The following is a 20383-nucleotide window of genomic DNA, read 5'->3' as shown; positions in this document are numbered from 1 at the left end:
TTGTGAAAAGTTGGTACACATACGGAACACACCTTAACTTTTTTTTTTCTTCCCCCTTCCCTTCCCTCCTCCTTTCCTCCACCCATCTCTGAGTCCTTCCTTTTCTTTTCCTGTCTGCAGTACATAATGTTTGCATTCCTTGAGTGGAGTTACTACATGTACATAACACATCTAATTACTTTTTTTTCCAATTCCTTATCTCTTCCCCTTCCTCTCCCTCCATCTCTTTATCTCCCTCCCCTTTGAGAAAAATCTATTTATTATCTTTTATTTTGCTCTGTTTTTACTTACATTTTATATGAGAAACCACGTGATATTTAAGCTACTTGAATATCTAGTTTATTTCACTTAACTTTATCATACCTTATTCTTCAGTAGCCAGTATAGAGTAGGGTATATGCTGATTTTAAATTTGTCCCAAAATTCTTTTGATTTGATTTTCTGGATATTAGTGCCTTATTAAGCATATATAAATTACATTCTGGTACCTTTATCTCTTCAGTACACTATGAACTCTTAATCTTACTCAGTCTTGATTCCTTATGCAACAACAATCCCAGGTGTACAATAGATGTTCTATAATAAACTAGATGGATATGCAGCATTTGTACTTCCTTTTTTTCTGGGAAAACAAGTATATATTTAGAATCAGCCAGCTGGACTCAGCTTAGATGATCCCAATTTTGTTGGCAACATCCAATGCATCATAATCGGGAGCCAGTCGAACATATGCCATCTTCTCTCCATCAGGCCTGATTAGGGTATTGACCGTGGCAATACCGATGTCACAGAGCTGCTTTATAGCTTGTCTGATCTGGTGCTTATTGGCTTTGATGTCCACAATGAACACAAGTGTGTTATTGGCCTCGATCTTTTTCATGGCTGACTCTGTGGTCAAGGAGAACTTGATGATGGCATAGTGGTCAAGCTTGTTTGTCCTGGGGGTGCTCTTTCAAGGGTATTTGGGCTGCCTCCGGAGTCACAGTGTCTTGGGACAGCGGAAGGTAGGTGACATACGTATTTCCTTTCTGTGGCTGTGGATGCCCTTCAGCACGGCCTTCTTGGCCTTCAAATCTGTTGCTTTGGCTTCAGCTGTGGGGGGAGCACGGGCTTCCTTCCTCGTCTTCGGCGCCATCTTGGTAAAAAGGTTCTCTCAATCTTGCTCCCATCCAGCATGTGCACTTCTTTTCAGCTTCTTTTACAAGTGTATTGGCTAGAAGAAAATATAGCCAGAAAACAAGTAATAACTGTTGTACCTTTTTGGCTTTTAGGCCAATAACTTTTCAATCGCTTTCTGAAAGCTCCAAAATGTGTTATTTTTTTCCAAAATGTGTTTTTAAGGAACTGGCCAGATAGCTCAGTGGACTAAAGCACCTGCTTAGGCAGAGCACACGGACCAGGGTTCGATCCCCAGCACCGCAAGCTGTGCTGGCCTCGCCCCCAGCACAGCTTGCTCTGAGACAGCGACTGAGACTGGATATGGTGGTGCACACCTGTAATCTCAGCACTTGGGAGGCTGAAGACAGGAGGATCAGTATGAGTCTGATCTGTGTAGTGAGATCCTACAGACCCTGTCCTAAATAATACATAAAAATAAACATGTTTTTGAAAAATAACATTTGGTGCAAGTATAATTCAAAATTTACATCTATCTATCTATCTATCTATGAAATTCAGTTTATCTAATTTACAAAGAAATGTGCAGTAAGAGATGACTTATTTAACAACATGCCCAAGTTGATTAAAACACACTAATTAATTTGAAAACAACATTTTTCCTTAACAGACATCAATTCAAAACGATCTGACTGTTTGTAGGAGACCATTGAATCCCTGGCCCAAATAGAATTGTCCGGTCTATTATATGAACACAATGGTTGTGAGAATGTGCCTGCCTGGTCAGTATTAAACATGACGTGCAGGGGTCAGGTGAGATAGTGTTTTTAAACTCAATCAAATCCGCCTTTATTACAGAAGCGGTAACAAATGCTACAACGCTTTCACAGAGATAATTCCCACACTCATTGCATGTCAGGGTTCCGAGGATTCCAATTTGAACGTTCAGATGTATTTTCTGTACAAGATATAATAACATGTGAATTTTGAGAGAGTTGCAAGAAGCAGCTGACCCTAGGCAGACTTACTGGAAATAATAATGAATATCCAGTTACATGTGAAGGGTCATGGACCTGGTATTTATTTTGTAACCTAATAATTTTCTTTCTTTTTTTTTTTTTTTTTCTATGCTGGGGATCAAACCTAGGGTCCTAGGCATACTAGGTACACACTTTACCACTGAGCTGCACCCCTTATCATCTCATTGTAGAGATAAAGAAACAAGTTAAAGAGGTTAAGTAACTGGCTCAAGGTCCCAGGGTAACAAGAATTGCAGCCTTGTTCCATCACTCTGGGAGGCAGAGGCAGGAGGATTGTAAATTCAAGCCCCGGCTGAGAAACTTGGTAACTTAGCAAGACATTGTTTCAAAATAAAAATAAAGAGGACTGGGATGTAGTTCAGTATGTGAAGGCCCTGTGTTTAATCTGTGATACCACACAAAGTTACCCTCCCTCCTCCATTCTCTTCCCTTCCCTAATAGGCCTCCTTCTACTTACATGGGTTTTTTTTATGTTGTGTTTGGGTTTTGCCCTTAGATTGCACTTTTGAGAGATAACATGTGGTCCTTGTTTGTCTGAGACTGAGTTATTTGCCTTAACATGATCTCCAGTTCCATCCATTTTTCTGCATATGACATAATTCTTTTTTAATAACTGTATACTATCTCACTTTTTAAACTTAAAAATAATTGAGGCTATTCTGTAATGAACTCCCCACCTCCACGATTTTAATCATCCGTCCTCAAAAAGCTTTTGTGTGGTTTCGGATTATTAGGTTACAAAATAAATACAAGAATGTCTTAGTTACTTTTTACTCGTTGCTGGGACAAATACCCAGACACTCAAAATGAAGGAAGGAAAGGTTTATTTAGCTCATGGTTACTGGAGGGTTCAGTCCATATTCCGCTGGCTCCAAGGCAAAGGACAGCAGTTCACACAGCAGAAAACAATGAAGAGCAGAGGAGGAGGAGCAGCGGCGGCGGCAGCGTCCATCAAGCCTCTCTCTGCCTTCTGCACTGACTTCAAAGACCAGCGCTCCACAGTGAAGATCGGAGCTCCTCCAAAGTGGCGCGGCTGCCAAGATCAAGCTCTTTCAAAGACTGGGACTTCTCAATGCAAGGGGGGTGGACAGGGGGGTGGATGGCAGGAAACCAAGCAGGTTGGCTTCCTGCCTTTCTCAATTCCTGGGCCCTGCCCACCTGCAGGGCTCAGCCCTCATGCTGAGATCTGCCCAGCTGATTCAGCCAAGTTGACACAATGTATCAACTAACACAATCCACCCCTTGTCAACTTGGCAACTAGACATATACTTTTTAAAGCCAATTTCCAGGTACACAGACATGCTTAAACATTTTACAAATTGAACAGTGCATTACATTAGAACCATGACATGTTACTCCTGGCCCTCCAAAGACTCATGCACAACCATTTATGCAAAAGACATTTTAGTCCATCTCTAAGAGTTGCCAAAGTCTTACCAATTTCAGCAACACTGAAAAGTCCAAGTCCCAAGCCTCCAAGATCTAAGGCAAACTCTTAGCTGTGAGCTCCTCTATGAATGAAAAGTTAAACACTTCTAACATTCACAGGCACAAGATAATCCTTGCCATTCCAAAAAGGATACACTGCGGGATACAAACAGTTGGGACCAAAGCACGCCCAAAGTCCAGAAGGGCAAATGTTAAGTCCTGCAGTTCCCTGAGGACCATTCAGAGCACTCTGTAATGAACTGTGAGCTCCAAAAGCCTTTCGTGGCTCCACCCCTACGGCACTTCTGCGGGTAGCTCCTATGGCTTTTCTCTCAGGCCTGCTTTGCTCCCTTTTTTGCAGCTTTTCTTAAACCATCCACATTTCTGGCTTTTTCAAACTTCTGAGGTCTCCACTGAGTAGGCTTCTCACTCACAGCTTCACACACTGCCCTCTCAGGGGCACATTGCCTGGCCTCCCAGGCCTTCTTCTGAAATCTGGGTGGAAGCCTTCTGAACCTCAGAACGCCTGCATTCTGCATGCGCCTACAACCAAAGCCATATGGATGATGCCAAGGGCTGCTGCCAGCTGGGGTAGTAGCCAGGGTTTCCTCTCTCTTGGCTGTAGGGGTTGAGTGCCTGGATTGCTGAGCATTCTGACTCTGATTCTGAGAAACAAATTCTCTATGTTGGCACCATTCTGTAATCTGGTGTGGCCGCTGCCTCCATTCTGGAACATGGGGCTCTGTGGCTTTCAAAGCAAAGTTCTTCACCCTTGTGATTCTGAGGCTGCAAAGGGCAAGAACCTGCCACCTCCTGTGATGCCCTCAGGACATCTTTTCTACTCTCCTGTTCCTTCTCAGCAATGGAGATCCTCTCAGCTCTGTCTTCACAGTCCACAGCTTTCCTGGAGCTTCCTTTCTGGCCAAACTCACAACATTTTAAATCATCCTTTTGGGCTCTTTGCTCTTGATTCTCGAAATAAATCTGGCTGAAAGCCCCCAGTAACAACCAGGCCACTGCCCCAATATTTAGCTGCTTTGAAATATCTTTTGCTAGATTAATCAGTCTGCCATGCTTAAACTCACTCTCAGGCAAAGTCTCTGGGCACGAGCAAAATGCAGACAACTTCTCTGAAAGTCAAAACACAAATGATCTGGAGTCCAACAACCAATGCTGTCTTTTCTCCCAGAAGAAACCTCCCCAGCCTGGTCTTCACAGGCAGGCTCTCTATCAGCTTTCTGGTCGTCTGAGCTCTGACCAGAATCTCCCATACAGAGCAGCCGAAGCTGTTCCAGTGCTTCACTTGTAGGCAACATCTCTGAACCTTTCCTATCTCTTCGCATAAGCCATTCCCAAAAGCTTGGAATCCACATGGTCAGGTTTAGCCACAGCAACGACCCCATTCCTCTGGTACCAAATTCTGTCTTAGTTACTTTTTACTCATTGCTGGGACAAATACTGACACTCAAAATGAAGGAAGGAAAGGTTTATTTAGCTCACAGTTACTGGAGGGTTCAGTCCATATTCCGTTGGCTCCAAGGCAAACGACAGCAGTTCACGCAGCAGAAAACAATGAAGAGCAGAGGAGGAGCAGCAGCGGCGGCAGCGTCCATCAAGCCTCTCTCTGCCTTTTGCACTGACTGTGAAGACCAGCGCTCCACAGTGAAGATCGGAGCTCCTCCAAAGTGGCACGGCTGCCAAGATGGAGCTCTTCCAAAGACTAGTACTTCTCCACAGAAGGGGGTATCCGGCAGGAAACCAGGCAGGGTGGCTTCCTGCCTTTCTCAGTTCCTGGGCCCTGCCCACCTGATCGGCTTGGCCCCCATGCTGAGATCTGCCCAGCTGATTCAGCCAAGTTGACACAATGTATCAACTAACACACAGAAGTTCATCATTTTGGGCTGATTGCTTTAATGACTTAAAATGTTCAAGAGTTAGAAAACTCAGTATTGTTGTTCTCTCTTAATATCAAAGCAACCTCAATCAAATATAATCCCAATCAATTCTACCCCCTTCTTGTAGATATTGAAAGGCTGGTTCTAAAGTTGACTATGACGTCATATTAGAAAGGTGGTTCCAAAACTGACTATAACCTATACAGCCAAAACAATTTTTAAGAAGTTGGTACATTCACTAATTTGATTTCAACACTTAATCTAAAGCTCCAGAAACTAAGTATAGAACTGGGGAAAAATAGATAATCACATGAGTGAAACAAAGTATCCAGACAAAGACCCGCAAGAAGACAGGTACTTGAAATTCTCCTAAAATTTATTTAAGTTTATTTTAGAGAACTGAGGAGGTAGCTCAGCTGCACAGAGCACGCTTGGCACGTATAAAGACCCCAGGTTCAGTTCCCAACACTGCGCACACAACAAAAACTTATTATTTTTTTTTCCTGTGGTACCAGGGATTGAACTCAGGACCCTGTGCTTGCTAGGCAAGCGTTTATTCTACTGAGCTACTTATGAATATGGTCTCAAGTTGCATCCATTTATCTATGTCTCCAGTTTGTCCTTCTTTCTGGCTGAGTAGTACTCCATTGCATAAAAAGATGGGGACATCTTTTGTCCACTCCTCAGTTGATGGGCATTTGGGCTGTTTCCAAGATTCAGCTATGACAAATTGTACTGATATAAACATGGGTGTGCATATATTGCTGTGGTATGATGTTTTTAATTCTGGGAAGATATACAGCGGGGAATAGCTGGGTCAAAAGGGACTAAGAGAGAACTTAATACAGGAAACTGGTTATTCAAATGATGAAAAGCTGAAGGTGCTGACGAGAGAAGGTGAAGCAACTGGAGCTGAGCAATGGCAGAAACCACTAATATCTTTCCATCGAGGGACAAAGACTGGAGAAGAGTTGCTGAGTTCCCAAGCTGGGATTGTCTAAAAAATCCTGAACTCATGGACACAGTTTCGGCTGGTATAGCAGAGAGGAGACCCAGGCGCCCTCCGAGATGCACATCAAGCAAAGAAAGATGGGGAGAACCACCTAAGCTCCCTGTGCCTCTCACACTCAGCGCTTGGCAGGATCGAGCAGGTGCAGTTTAACTGCTGCGGCGGAGTGCCTCAGCCTGCAGCCCGTCGAAAGGCAGGAGGCGCAGCTTGCCCATGCGCTGGCTCCTGGCCTTGGACCCAGCCTGTTGGGATCAGCACCCCTGTGTCGTGGCAGGAGAACAACAAGGAATGGCTGTGAGAGCAAGCAGGCCACGGGCTGGGTGTGCTTGTGAGGCAGGATGGGTTTTTGATTTGAGGGTCAGATTTTAAAAGGCTTAACGGTCATTTTCTTAGCAATACTGATCTCATGCTTTTCTTTCTCTGTACGGGACAAATGAAAGTGACCTTTTTGACCACTAGAGGATGCCAAAATTTATGTTTTTGTGATGTGCTTGAAGGCCCGCAACTTCCGCGAGGAAGTCAGGCTGGGAGATGACCCACTTCCTTAGCTTTACGGGTGGTCCCACGAAGATCTCTTATCAGAGAAAATTCTATGTTGGTGCAGTTTAGGCTAGAAAAAACAATGGGGCAGGAATACTTTCTACAAACAGCAAGAATGGAAGCAAAGGAACCAGAGACTCTGTCTTTGACAGTGTACAAGGAAATAATAGCAGTTAAAAATTGGGGAGCTGGGGAATAAATTGCCTCTGTTAGCGCCTCTGTGATGGAGAACTTTACAAAATCCCCTGGAACCGCAGGAAGCTAGCAGCCAAAATTCATCAACACCGCCCTTTTCCTGGCGGATGACTATCTGCTACCTCAAGTTCCAAAACCCTTTTTTTTTTTCTTTAATGTTTTGGAGATAAGGTTTCACTAGGTAGCTCAGGCTGGCCTTGAGCTCACTTTGTAGCCCAGGCTGGCCTCAAACTTTCTTCTTCTTCTTCTTCTTCTTCTTCTTCTTCTTCTTCTTCTTCTTCTTCTTCTTCTTCTTCTTCTTCTTCTTTGGTGGAACTGGGGACTGAACTCAGGCCCTAGCACTTGCCAGGGAAGTGCTTATTTTACTGGGCCATCTCCCGGGCCTGGCCTCAAACTTGTACAGATTCTCCTGCCTCATCCTCTGAGTGCTGGGAGCCAGGATTACGGGTGTGCGCCACCACACCTGCCCCACATTCCAAAATTTAGACCTTCTATTATTTGAGGTTTATGATCTCGTGCCAATAAATGGCTCCTAAAGCTCCTTCATTGAGTCGTGTGCTGGCCCTTCACCACCTCTCTGACTTTGAACCAAACCTAAAGCTTGATGTCTTATGCTTAAAAACATTCCAGCACCTACATTTGAACTTGATGTATGAGTGTCAGGAAGTCTGTACTTCAATCTGGATTTCTTTTCTGTCTGACCTTCTCTAGCAAAACTGTTTTAGGCTCAACTGGCTCATTATACAGAGTTCTTTTCAAAGGCAATGAATGTTTGTCTGATGAGTGGATGAATGGATGGACACATGAAGACAACACCAGCGCAAGGTCCTGAGTTCAATCCCCACTACCGCAAAAAAAAAAAAAAAAAAAAAAGACAACCCCAGCCTCCATTCTAAATTTCAGCCTAGCTGATCCCAGGCTTCCAATCAGTTTTCTGGGTCTCAAAGGTCATCAGCATGCCACTGTGCTGCCATCTAGTGGTAGCATGACCTCCCAGTGGGAAAAATACTGGTAGAGAAACAAACTTAAATGTAAAATGAAAGTAAATATCATAATTCTTTTTGAGGTCCTCGATGCTTTTAATTGGCTCTCTTGGTTATTTCTGATAGTGACCACATCTCAGTTTGATTATTAATACATGTACGAAGAGCAGTAAAGGGTTTTGTCAATAAATGCCACTATCCTCCGCACCATATGGTAGGTAGGTCCTCTTCAGTGTAATGAATGACAAAGGTCTGTGTATTTTGAGACTGTCTATGCCCTCATGGTCTTTTGAGTGTGGTGACCAGCTGTTTTAGAAAGTTTAATAATTTTATTGCTTTTGAGCTTTCAGTTTTAATTTGATAAGTCCCTTTAAAGAATGCACTTTTTATTCTGTACAAATAAATAGGTCCTTGTTAATGAAAATCAGAACATAATTATATAAAAATAAAAATTAAATGGCTGTACAATTAGGGAAACCAGGAGTATGAAATTAGGACTGTGTGTCATAATGAGCTATATTGTGTAAGGAAGTTGCTTCGGCTGAAAGGCGTTGAAATCGAGCCAGGCTATCCTGAGATTAGGAAATACCTTCCTTCAGACCTAATATGGGCTTTAAGTGAAATGTCTGGGGGCTGTAAATAGTAATGTTTTCTCGTTTGAATGGAGTTTAAGAATTCAGTGGAAAAGCATCTGAGCTCTTTTCCTAATTGGACATGAATGGTGCTTGCTGGTGTGAGGGCCTGGGTGGGGGCAAGATGGGAACAGGGCACAAAGGTTAAAGGGTAAAGGCCCCTGGGGAAGCGGTGTGAGAGCAGAGGCCAGAAGGGGCCAGACTGCACCCCTCAGTGCTTGTGGACAGTGATTCCAAGGCAAGTGTGAAGCTTTTCATCTTTCCCCCAGTACTGGAGATTGAGCCCAGGGCCACTGAACTTTTGTTTATTTGTTTGTTTTCGAGACAGGTCTTGCTAAGTTGTCCAATGCTGGCCTCAAACTTGTGGTCTTCCTCCTTAGCATACTGAATAGCCAGGATTATAGGTGTGTGCCACTGTGTCTGGCACAAGACTGTTATTGTGCCAGTTCTTTCACCTCCACCTCATGTCCCAGACTTACTCTGTTCCTCTTCCCTTCTGCCTTAATCTCACTGTAAAATGCCCAGTTATGAAAATGTGACTCCTCTAAGCTTCTGAAGATTGGCTTGCTAGTCTTCTGTCTCTTTAGAATGAGTGTCCACAGCCAGGTACTACTTCACCAGTGACCCCAGACAGTCAGAAAGCTTATAAAGCCCAAACCTGGCTACCATCACAGGTCCTGTGGTATTGTGGATCAGGGAGCAATGGCATCTAAGAAATTTGCTGTTGAACCCACTGAGAGTGAATCAAAATGCTGAGTCAAGAATGGCTCACTTAGAATGACAGTCTCGCTCATCAGGAATACAACTGTAGGAACCAAGAAGTTACCAGGGAAGGACCAGATGTGGTGCTCTAGCCCCAGTACAGCTGCGGAAACACAAAAGCTCTCCTCACACCACCTGCCTGCCTTCAGCTCATGGTTTAATGGAGGAGGGTCCATAAACTGCAGCCCACAAGGTAGCTTTGAGTGTAGGAAGGTGAGACACTTCTTGGTTCTCATGGGAGGATGGGATGGATCTCTGTGAATAATTGTGAGGGCTGGTGGGGACCTGAAAGACTACAGACTGGTAAGACTATAGTATATTACAGTACTACAGAATGCTGTATTATACCATCTACTGTAATACCAATTATACATCTTTTAATTACTTATGACATAAACTAGCTATAAAAACATATACTACTGTATACAAACACAATTGTACTGTATGAGCCAGGCATGGTGGTCCATGTTTGTAATTCCAACACTCAGTAGGCTAAAGCAAGAGGATTGCTGGGAGTTCGAGGTCAGCCTTGAGCCTCTACATAGTGAGTTCAAGGCCAGCCTGAACTACAAAGTGAGACACTGTCTCAAACAACAATAGCAGCAGCAGCAACAAAAACTATACTAACTGCTACACAACAAACATGCATTTATACATACACTATATGCTAGGTAATGGCACATTATATAGCACAAGTCTTTTTGAATATAGAGATAAACATTAGGAAACTATGGGCTGAGGATGTAGGTCAGTGGAAGAGTGCATGTTTAGCCTATGTGTGAGGTCTCAAATTCAATCCCTAGCACCACCACCACCAAAAAAAAAAAAAAAAGGTGTATGTGTGTGTGTGTGTGTGTGTGTGACATGAAAACTAAACCTACCACTATGTAAAATGACTTATACTACATGAATTTCTAAGGGGCTTCATTCTTTGACTAATATACAATGGATAATCTGAAAAATATAAAGCTTAAACAGAGGAAGTACTAGGGACAGGCACACTGTGAACAGCGAGAGTGTCAGTCAGCTAAGGGAAGGGACGGGGAAGTATTTCTGAAGTCAAAGTGCAATCAGTAGAGAACTGACATGCTCATCAGTCAGGGTCACTGCAGGGAGTCCTGTGTGAGTCAAGGTCACCCAGAAGTGTCACTTCACCACAGCACACAGGCTATAGTCCCCTCTCTCCCTCTAGTTTTCCTTCAAAAGGTAACAATTGTGTGCCCTTGACTGTGGTCTCTGTTACCAGGAGTCAACCGTAGTCTGAAAATGTTACTATAGTGCAAAGAAAAGGTACAATACTGCGGGAGAGACCACATTTATGTAAGTTGTATTACAGTATATCACAATTGTTCTGTTTTGCTCTTTGTTACTAGTCTCTTACTATGCTTGATTTATATATTAAACTTTATCATAGGTATTCATTTAGTAGTTCGATGCCACCTGTGATTTCAAGCATCTACTTAGAAGTCTAGGAACACATCTCTTGTGGTAAGCAGGGACTATGATGTGTATTAAATGTGTCATTGTGCTACATGTTTGGCCCAGTGCTTTTTATGGCCCAGTGCTTAGAGGAATAGGTTTCAATTACATATCATTTTACTTAAAATAAATCTAACAATTACAGATAAAAGAATTACTACCTTAACACCCTATGAGGCTAGCATACCTGTTGGGATACAAAAGGAACCACCACATGACCCAGCAATCCCACTACCAGGTATGTAGCCAAGAGAAATGAGAGCAGTATGTCAAAGGGACAGCTGCATTCCCAGGCTTATTGCAGCACTGTGCGTGATGGCCAAGATATAGAATCAACTGCTGCAGCCAACAGCCAATGAATGCCTAAAGAAAATATATTACATATACATGATGGACTCCTTTCAGCCAACAAAGAACAAAATTCAGTCCTTTGCATGAGTATGGATGGAACTGGAGATCCTCATGTTTTAGGGGAAATAAGCCAAACATGAAGGCAGGTACCACGTGACCTTACTCAGGTACAAAACATAAAAATGTTGATCTCGTAGAAGTTGAGAGTAAAGTAGGGGAAAGCAGGAAGGAGAAAGGAGGGGAACGTTTAATGAATGGATACTGTTACAGCTAGACAGGAGCAAGAGCTGATGTGCGATTGTACAGAAGGGTGACCATAGAAAACAGTAATGTGTGTTTCAAAAGGCTCAAAGAGCTGGGTGTGGTGGTGCATGCCTGTAACACCAGGACTCCAAAGGCTAAGGCAGGAGGATCGCTACAAGTTCAAGGCCAGCTAGGACTGTGTAACAACACCTTGTCTCGAAAACAAAGAAACAAACAAAAAAGCTGAAAGAAAGGATTTTGCATGTTTTCATCATTAAGTAATAATAGATGTTTGAGAAGATACTTCAATATGATTATATACATTAGAACATTATATAAAGTACACATATATTTAAACATCATATGGTATTACTCTATACAACTGTTTCCCTTACCTTAAAAAAAGCTATATATAACTGTTACAGTTTTATGTATTTATTTAAAAGATTAATTGAAATAAGAATACCTACTAGGAACTAGATTTAATAACTTCCATTTTCTGCTTTTAAAAATACATTATAAGGCCTGGCCAGATAGCTCAGCAGACTAAAGCGCCTGCTTAGGCAGAGCACAGCAGCCAGGGTTCAATCCCCAGCGCGATGGGCTGGACCCACCCCTGGGGCGTGCTGAGATGGGGACTGAGACTGGGCGTGGTGGCGCGCGCCTGTAATCCCAGCGCTTGGGAGGCTGAACACAGGAGGATCGCTACGAGTCTGATCTGTGTAGTGAGATCCTGGAGACCCTATACTAAATACCTAAAATAAATAAATAAACACATTATAATGACTCTTATAAATGGCATTTACATGTCTGAAACAGCTTATACCCAATGAAAAGCAGTGCTCAAATGTCCAGTTACCTCTCTACCCACTTCAGTGGGGCTCAGCTCTTTCCTCTACTGCTAGAGTTACTAAATGCACTCACTCTGCTTCCACTACTTTCCTGCCTCGCGTTTGTTGTCATTCAACAATCCCCACACGCTGGACATGACATGCATTCTTATAGTGTTGCTTGTGAGAGGTTGGTAGCAACCTTTGACTGGCGAACTGCCTGCATGGTGAGTAGTACATCTGTGCACACAGCACCATTTGACTATAAAAAATAAGCTTCTTTATGAAATGATTGAAAGGTTGTCAAGGCATGTAGTTAAGTGAGAGCAAAAAGGGTAAAAGAATATATAGTCACTATTGTTTGTGTAACCAAAGCAGAAGAAAATATGCAAGTATTTGTGCACCACATGAATATAAGGACCTCAGGATGGCTGTCTTTTATAAAGAAATGACATTTCCTTCTGGACACTGAGAGGCAAGCAAGCAAAACCGGAAATGCAGGAGTGGGCAGAGGCATCTCATGTTCTATGGGGTGGCTGCTTTGTGGGCCTCTGGTCCAGAACTTCCAAGGGAGGCGAAGGTCAGTATGTGGGCAGGGGCATGAGGGCAGTACAGACAGCAGGCTTAAAGAAATTGAAAGGCAACTGTTGCAGCAGGCAGTGAGCACAGGCCATGCTTAGTGGCCTTGCAACAGAGTGACTGCAGGAAGGCAGGCAGCATATTTGATTACATTTAAGACATTACCAGGGCCGGGACAGGAGGCACATAGCAGGCACAGGACCGTGGTTCGATCCCCAGTGTGCCATGCTGGCCCCACCCCTGGGGTGTGCTGAGAGGGTGACTGAGACTGGGCATGGTGGCATTGCCTGTAATCCCAGCATTTCAGAGGCTGAAAACAGGAGGATGACTACAAGTCTGATCTGTCTAGTGAGACCCTGGAGACCCTGTGCTAAATACATTTTTTAAAAAAAAAAAAGACATTACTTGCACCAAAGTTAGAGGCACAAGAGGGAAGGTCTTAGTGGGAGGAGACATTGGCTTTATGTAGCCCAGCTAATCATATTATCCATTGCAGGGGATTAACAGAAGGGCTCTTTGGCAGTTGTGAGAATGCACTATTTGGATTTCCCAATGCAAGGAAGATGGTTGAGAAGTTTCTCCCTAGTCTACCTCCATATTTATACCAACACTTCCTTCCGGTTTTCCCTCCTAAGCACTGAGTGTGTTCAGGAAATTAGTTTAAGTGTATTCCTGCAGGATGCAGGCTAGGGGGCTTAGACCTGCAATCAGCCTGGCTGACTTTCTTAGAACTGAGCTCCTTCCTGCCTTCCAATCCTCTGCCTTCTCCCTCTTTTTTTTCACAGGTGTCAGGCCAGCACCACAAGCTGAGGCACTTCCTGTCCACATCTGTGTCTTGCTCTTGTTCTTCACAGGCAAGCATTTCTCTCAGTCAGTCTCTTCCATCCTTAACAGTATACCTGCCTGGTGTCTGATAATATATGCCCAAACTAACATAGACTCCTTATCTTATACTTCTAGGTTTCTGACCTCTTCAAACATTTACTTTTAATGATTATATTCTGAGATACAGTTTAATTAAGATCCAAAAAATAGCTAGGGAGATAGCTCAGTAGAATAAGTGCTTGCCTGGCAAGCACAGGGTCCTGAGTTCAATCCCCGGTACTGAAAAAAAAAAAAAAAAAAAAGACTAGAAAGATTTTATATAAGACCCACTACCCGGTAGGTTCTCAAAGATTTTTGGAGCTCAGCTAAGGAATTCTCAGCAATCGGGGATGGGGGTGGGGGTGGGGGTAAGAATTGCATCGTAGGAGCTCAGAATTACTGACATCACAAGTATTATTGTCAATGATCCACCTCTTACATCTAGTTCTTTTACAAATGAAAACCGTACTCAGGTCCTTTGGTTTTCTCTATCAAAATTACAAAAAGTGTGTGAGGAGGTTGTGCTGAGGCCGGGTGGTTACTGAAGTAGGGTGCTGTCCTCTCAGAGACTGAGAGACTTGGCTTCGTCTCCCGCGCGCTGCATTTCAAAGGCGTGGCTTTCACATCCTTGAGAAGGACACCCAAAGGTGATCATGTATCTTAAAAGGACAAAGGAAGGATTTATGATTGTACAATTAAAAAAAAAATAAATTCTCTAAGAAAGAGGGGTCAGGTGTCAGCTAGAACAACCTGAGCTAAACTTTTTCAGACAAAAACTCAAAGGGAAGCTGGCTTGTCCCAGGGACCCACTTGAGGCCCACAGCAGAGGAGCTAGGGTTGGTCGAGTCTTTCATGCAGGGCTTTGAAGGAGGTCATTATGTGCCAAGAGTTCTTTGTAGTTCTCAGAATGCAGCTGCAGGATAAAGTCCAGAAGTGCCGTCACTGGGTCAGGTTGCTCTCCGGAGGGAAGGTGCCATTTATGCTCCTATCCAGGCTGTATGAAAATACCTGTTTCCTCTTTTACTCATTCCTGGCCAACACCAAGGTTTACTACTTTATGTCCTGGTGAATGTCATAGGAAAATATCATATTTCACTGGAATTTTAAATTCATTTATTATAAATAAGATTGAGAATATTTTTATATGATTACATTTATTTGTGTTTCTTTTTCTGTGAGCTTGCTGACCATATCTTTTTATTGAACTTTAGATTGCATCGTTGGAAATGTCTTATTATTTAATAGTCCTCTGTATAGTAAGGAAATGATCCCTTTTCTTGTGATATATACATTTTCCTAGACAATAGTATTTTAACTTTGCTTGTAGTGTTCTGATTATGATAAAAATTTGTTTTAAATGTAACCATATTTGTCAGGTTTTTTGTATTGAGGACTTTGTATCATCCTTAGGGAAACATTCTTCATTCTGATGTTACTTATTAAAATCTCATAGACTTTTATCTAATGATTAGATAATTTAAAATTTTGATCCACTAGGAACTCATTCTGATGTAATATGTGAACAACGAATCAAGTTTTTTCCCCACGTGGCGACCCATTTCTTCCATTATCATGATTTGATATTCCAATTTCCCAATTTCCCCTTTAAGTTAAAATGACTAATTTAGCCTATCGTAGAGATCTTCTTTGTTCAAGTGCTTACATTTGAATTGAGCTTTCATCTTTAAAATGAAAGTTATACATAAGAATAGGTTAGAGTTAAATAATTATTCTAGGATTCATTTTTAAAATTGAAGTTATACATACAGGAAGTTTTGAGTTAGATAATTTTTCTAGATTTGTTATCCAAAATAGTACTCTCTGCTCTTCTTTCTGTATTTCTCCATGAGCAGACAAATGTGTTTTTCCCTTTGGGTTATTGTTTTGGAATTTGACTTCAAGTCTTTAAATAATTAATATTAATTAATTTAAATAATAATGTAATTTTTATTTTATTTTATTTTTTTTGTTACAAGACAACATTTTAATGAAAATTCAGTGGTGGATATGTATAATCCAGGGGCTAGTTACAAGGGACTGTTATAGAAATGTAAAGCCGACTAGATAGATGCTCAGATAATTGTTACATATTCTCATCATCTGATTCATCTTCTTCCTTCAGTGATTCCTTAGCGTATTTCTCTGCTTCTTCCCTTACATCTTTTGGAACAATTTCATGTCTTCCTTTAGTTAATTCACCAACCCAGCTGAGCTCGAGTTCAAAAGCTTTATCCTTAACTTCATCATGTACTATGTAAATTATTTTTGCAACTTCTTTAACAACATCACGGCAGGTCATTTCTTTCATCTGAAGTTTCTCTATTTCTGTCTTTGCAGCTTGCCGGGCTTTACCAATAGCACAGCCCCAATAACCGTATGAAACACCTGAAGGGTCGATCATGTAGAGTTGTGCACCATCATTCACACTGTAAGACCCGCCCATGAAACTGCAGGCGAAGGGTCTGACGGCACTGTAGAGTGTGTAAGCATGTGCATACATGGCCACTCGGTCTGCAAGATGTTTCAGTGGAATGTTATAGCCATAGTTAGATCTAAAGTTGGAAGCTTCTTCTCTTGCTATGTCTGCTAAAGACCGAGCATCCGCCAGCAAACCTGCTACTGCCATCCCAACATGCCGATCAACGTTAAAAAGTCGTTTGTTGGAACCTTCTTCGTAAAGTTTAGAAAGAACTAATTTTTCTACCCCAAAGACAACACCGTCTTTGCATCTGATCCCAATAGCTGTACTACTATTTTCCACAGCCTTCATAGCATATTCAACTTGAAAAACTCTTCCATCAGGAGAGAATGTAGAGGCTGATAGATCAGACCCGGTTCCGATCGAGCTCATCTTGTCCAAAGCACCGGAGCGCGTTGGGAGTCCAGGCCCAAAGCCAATAATTTAATTTTTAAACCCTAGTAGTTCAGTGTTATCCTACTATGCACTACTAGAACCTAACTCTTTTTCTCACCCTGAATACTATCATCCTGAGACTCTTCTCAGTGCCCTTCTGACTTAGCTGGTTATATCTAGAGATAGTGCTTACGCTCTCACAGCCATGTGACATACATCGCTGTTGTAGGAAATTGGGATTACTTTTCCTTTCCTATTTTTCTGTCTGCTCAGAGTTCATAATTGTTCAATTTATGTTCATATAAAGTTAACCATGGCATGTGCCTTGGTGTGTATTTTTGTGGTCGCCTTTAAACTATAGATCCATGGGCTTCAGTGAGCTTATATTTCTCCTCTCTCCCTCTGCCTGTCCCCTCTTCCCCTCTCTTTTCCTTTCCCTCTCCCCCTCCCTCTTTCCCTCCCTTTCCCTCTGCTCCCTCTTCTTCTTCCTCTCCCTTCCCTCTCCCCATCCAGCCCCAAGGCCTCAGGCATGTTAAGAAGCACTCCACCAATGGGTTATAAGCCAGCCCTCACCTCTCCCTTTCTTGAAACCCTCTTACTTGGATTTCTAGATTTCTAGCTGAACCTTGACTGTTGCTGTCTGCTTTTTCTTCAGATGTCTGGTAATGCTTGGTTGTTTTCATCCTCTCAAGGGTAGGAACTAAAAAGCTATGTGATGGTGTGTGTGTCAGGGGGAACACATATTGAAGATGACCTGCACACTACACTGATCTGGCCAGACTGCCTGGTTGGGAAATCTTAACAGATTGTCAATCGGTTGTCCTGTTTTTAGTTTCTGCTCCACTGGGACCTATGTTCACAGAAGCTGTGGGGTGCTGCCTGACGCTATTGGGGAAATCTCCGGTGAAACTGGGATGTGTCAGCCTCCATGCTTCTGACTTATGATTCTGCTTGTAGGATTGAGTAGATAGCTCGGCGGCATAAGCACCTGTCTGGCAAGCACACGGTCCCAGGTTCAATCCCTGGAACCGCATGCCAAGCCCTCCCCAGAATCCTGGGCACACTGTGCCAGCCACCGAAACTGGGTGTAGTGGCTTGAGACAGGAGTATCACTATGAGTCAAAACTGCAAAGTGAGACCTTGTATCAATAAAATAAAAATAAATAAATAAAAAGAGTCTATTTGCAGGGTAGTGATAAGGTGTGCTGCTAAGCGATTTTCTTTTTTTTAATCTTATTTTTTTCTCGTTGAAATTAATCAAATATATATACATATATATCACATTCATTATAGGGAATTTGCACCTGTACATAGTAATTCTTGATTCTTTTTTCTTCCCATTCCCATGTCCTCCTTTCGAATGCCCTTCTCCTCCCCATGCACCAAGGTGTTTTCACTTTATCCTTCTTTCCTCATAATGCTTTCTGTTCCTTCCTTCCTTTTTCCCTCTTCTCTCCCTAAATCCCTTTTCCTTTTGAACAGTTTCTTCCTATTTCACAATATCTATTGTAAATTTTGGTTCTTGTTTACCTTTTCAGTTTCTCATACCAGCGAGATAATGCAATGTTTGTACATGTGTACATGATTTGTTTCACTTATGGTTATGGTCTCGAAGTCCAGCCATGTAGTTATAAATGTCTTAATTTTATATTTCTTTAAGGCCGAGTAATACTCCATTAGGATAAAAAAGAACACCTTTTTTTTTTTTATCTATTCATCAGTTGTTGGGCATTTGGGCTGCTTCCAAGATTTAGCTATAATCAACTATGTCACTATCAACATGGGCACACCTATATTGCTGTGGTGTGATGCTTTGAATTCTTCTGGGAAGATAGTCAGAAGGGGAATAGCTGGGTTGGATGGGACTTCTGATCCTACTATTTTGAGGACTCTCCACATTGATTTCCACAGTGATTGCACTGGTCTGCACTCCCACCAACAGTGAAGAAGGATTCCTTTTTCCCCATGTCCTCTCCAGCATTTGTTGTTGCTTGATTTCTGGATGGCAGCCATTCTTTCTGGAGTGAGTGGAATCTCAGTGTTGCAACTCTAGAATGACCAGTGATGTTGGACATTTTTCATAGATTTTTTAAAATGTATTTAATATTGGGTCTACGGAGTCTCACTACACAGATCGGACTCATAGTGATCCTCCTGTTTTCAGCCTCCCAAGCGCTGGGACTACAGGCATGCGCCACCACGCCCAGTCTCAGTCACTGTCTCAGTACGCCCCAGGGGCAGGGCTAGCATGGCACGCTGGGGATCAAACCCTGGTCACCAATCCTGCCTAAGTAGGCACTTTAGTCCTGTAAGCTATCTGGCCGGCCTCATTTTTCATAGATTTACTTTCCACTTGTACTTACTCTTCTGAGAAGTGTCTATTCGTCCTTCCCATCTGTTTTCTAGCTTCAATACCTTGTTTCTACTGCCTCCTTTCCTCTCCCTCAATTCTTGTGGATTTATGCCTTAGGACAGCTCTTCACTATTGCTCTAATGGGGTTTTGGACAAGAGCAAAAGCAGATGCCTGTGTGTAATACACTGTCTTACCTGAAAGCTCTTTTGTAAGATCTTTAAAAACAGTTTCCATTGATGAAGTTCTATTCACTTTCTAATTCTTTAATATTTTTAAACTATAGAAGTTGAAAGTTTCAAAAATTGACTTTGTGTTGTTTTCTTTCATTGTTTGCAAAGAAGCACTTTTTCTACACTAAGATTAGACACTCTTAGTTTTATTCCAGCCTGAGGAAAATTGCTGAGTAGGCATGATTCTTTCAGCTCTTGATTCCCGTTGGAGTTTCCACCTTCCACCACCTCCGCTGAGTCTCCAGTGCCTTTCAGAATCCCCACAGCAGGGTCTGCTCACTAATGTCTTCAAACAGGACCTTTTCTTTGTTTTTCATGTTTACTTTTTATACTTTTATGAAAGGAAGATTGTCAAATTCAGGCCTGAATTTGACAATCTTCCTTTCATAGCAAAATGTATGTGTCTCAGGTCTGAGTTCATCAAACATACTCTGCTCTCTCTTACCTCAGAAAAGGTGCCAAGAACTGTTTTGGAGGGAGTTTACACTCATAACTGATTTACTCCTTAGAGCAAGCTGGTGTGGTAAATATTATTAGCTCCCTACCTCCTTTTTTATGTCTTTTTGAGACGGGATCTCTCTATGCACCTCAGGCTGACCTTCAACTCACTTTGTAGTCCAGGCTAGTATCAAAGTTGCTGCAGTCTTCCTGCTTTAGTCTCCCAAGACTGGGATTACAGGCATGTGCCACTTACCCAATTACTAGTCCCTCTTTATAAATGAGTCAGTTGAAGCTTAGAGAGGTTGCCCTTCTTTTGTCCCTAACAGAAGGTGGTGTTTCATGAGTTGATAAAGTAATAAGCTTGTAATCCCCACATACACGCATTTCTGAAACTAGGTAATATATGCTGTGCTATCTCACAAAATAAGACTTAAAATTCTTAATGGCTATTTTAAAGACAAGACTTTAATAACAATAGTGAGTACCAGGTTAAATTTTCAAGTGAAACAAAAGTTTTAGGCAGCTGGCCCCTTCACTGTCATTTAGGGTTTCATCTTC

At 42.3% G+C, this 20383-nt stretch overlaps 2 pseudogenes; both read right to left on the bottom strand.

The window, feature by feature from the left end:
* Positions 1-667: 667 nt before the first annotated feature.
* On the bottom strand, positions 668-1135 carry LOC101576913 (annotated as a pseudogene).
* A 14886-nt stretch (positions 1136-16021) lies between these two features.
* LOC101576508 lies at positions 16022-16797 on the bottom strand (annotated as a pseudogene).
* Positions 16798-20383: the final 3586 nt, after the last annotated feature.

This window comes from Octodon degus, unplaced genomic scaffold (genome assembly GCF_000260255.1).
Source record: "Octodon degus isolate 3935 unplaced genomic scaffold, OctDeg1.0 scaffold00075, whole genome shotgun sequence".
NCBI classification, from domain to species: Eukaryota; Metazoa; Chordata; class Mammalia; order Rodentia; family Octodontidae; genus Octodon; species Octodon degus.
Note: the sequence above shows the minus strand (reverse complement) of the source record. Positions and strands in the feature narration are given on the sequence as shown.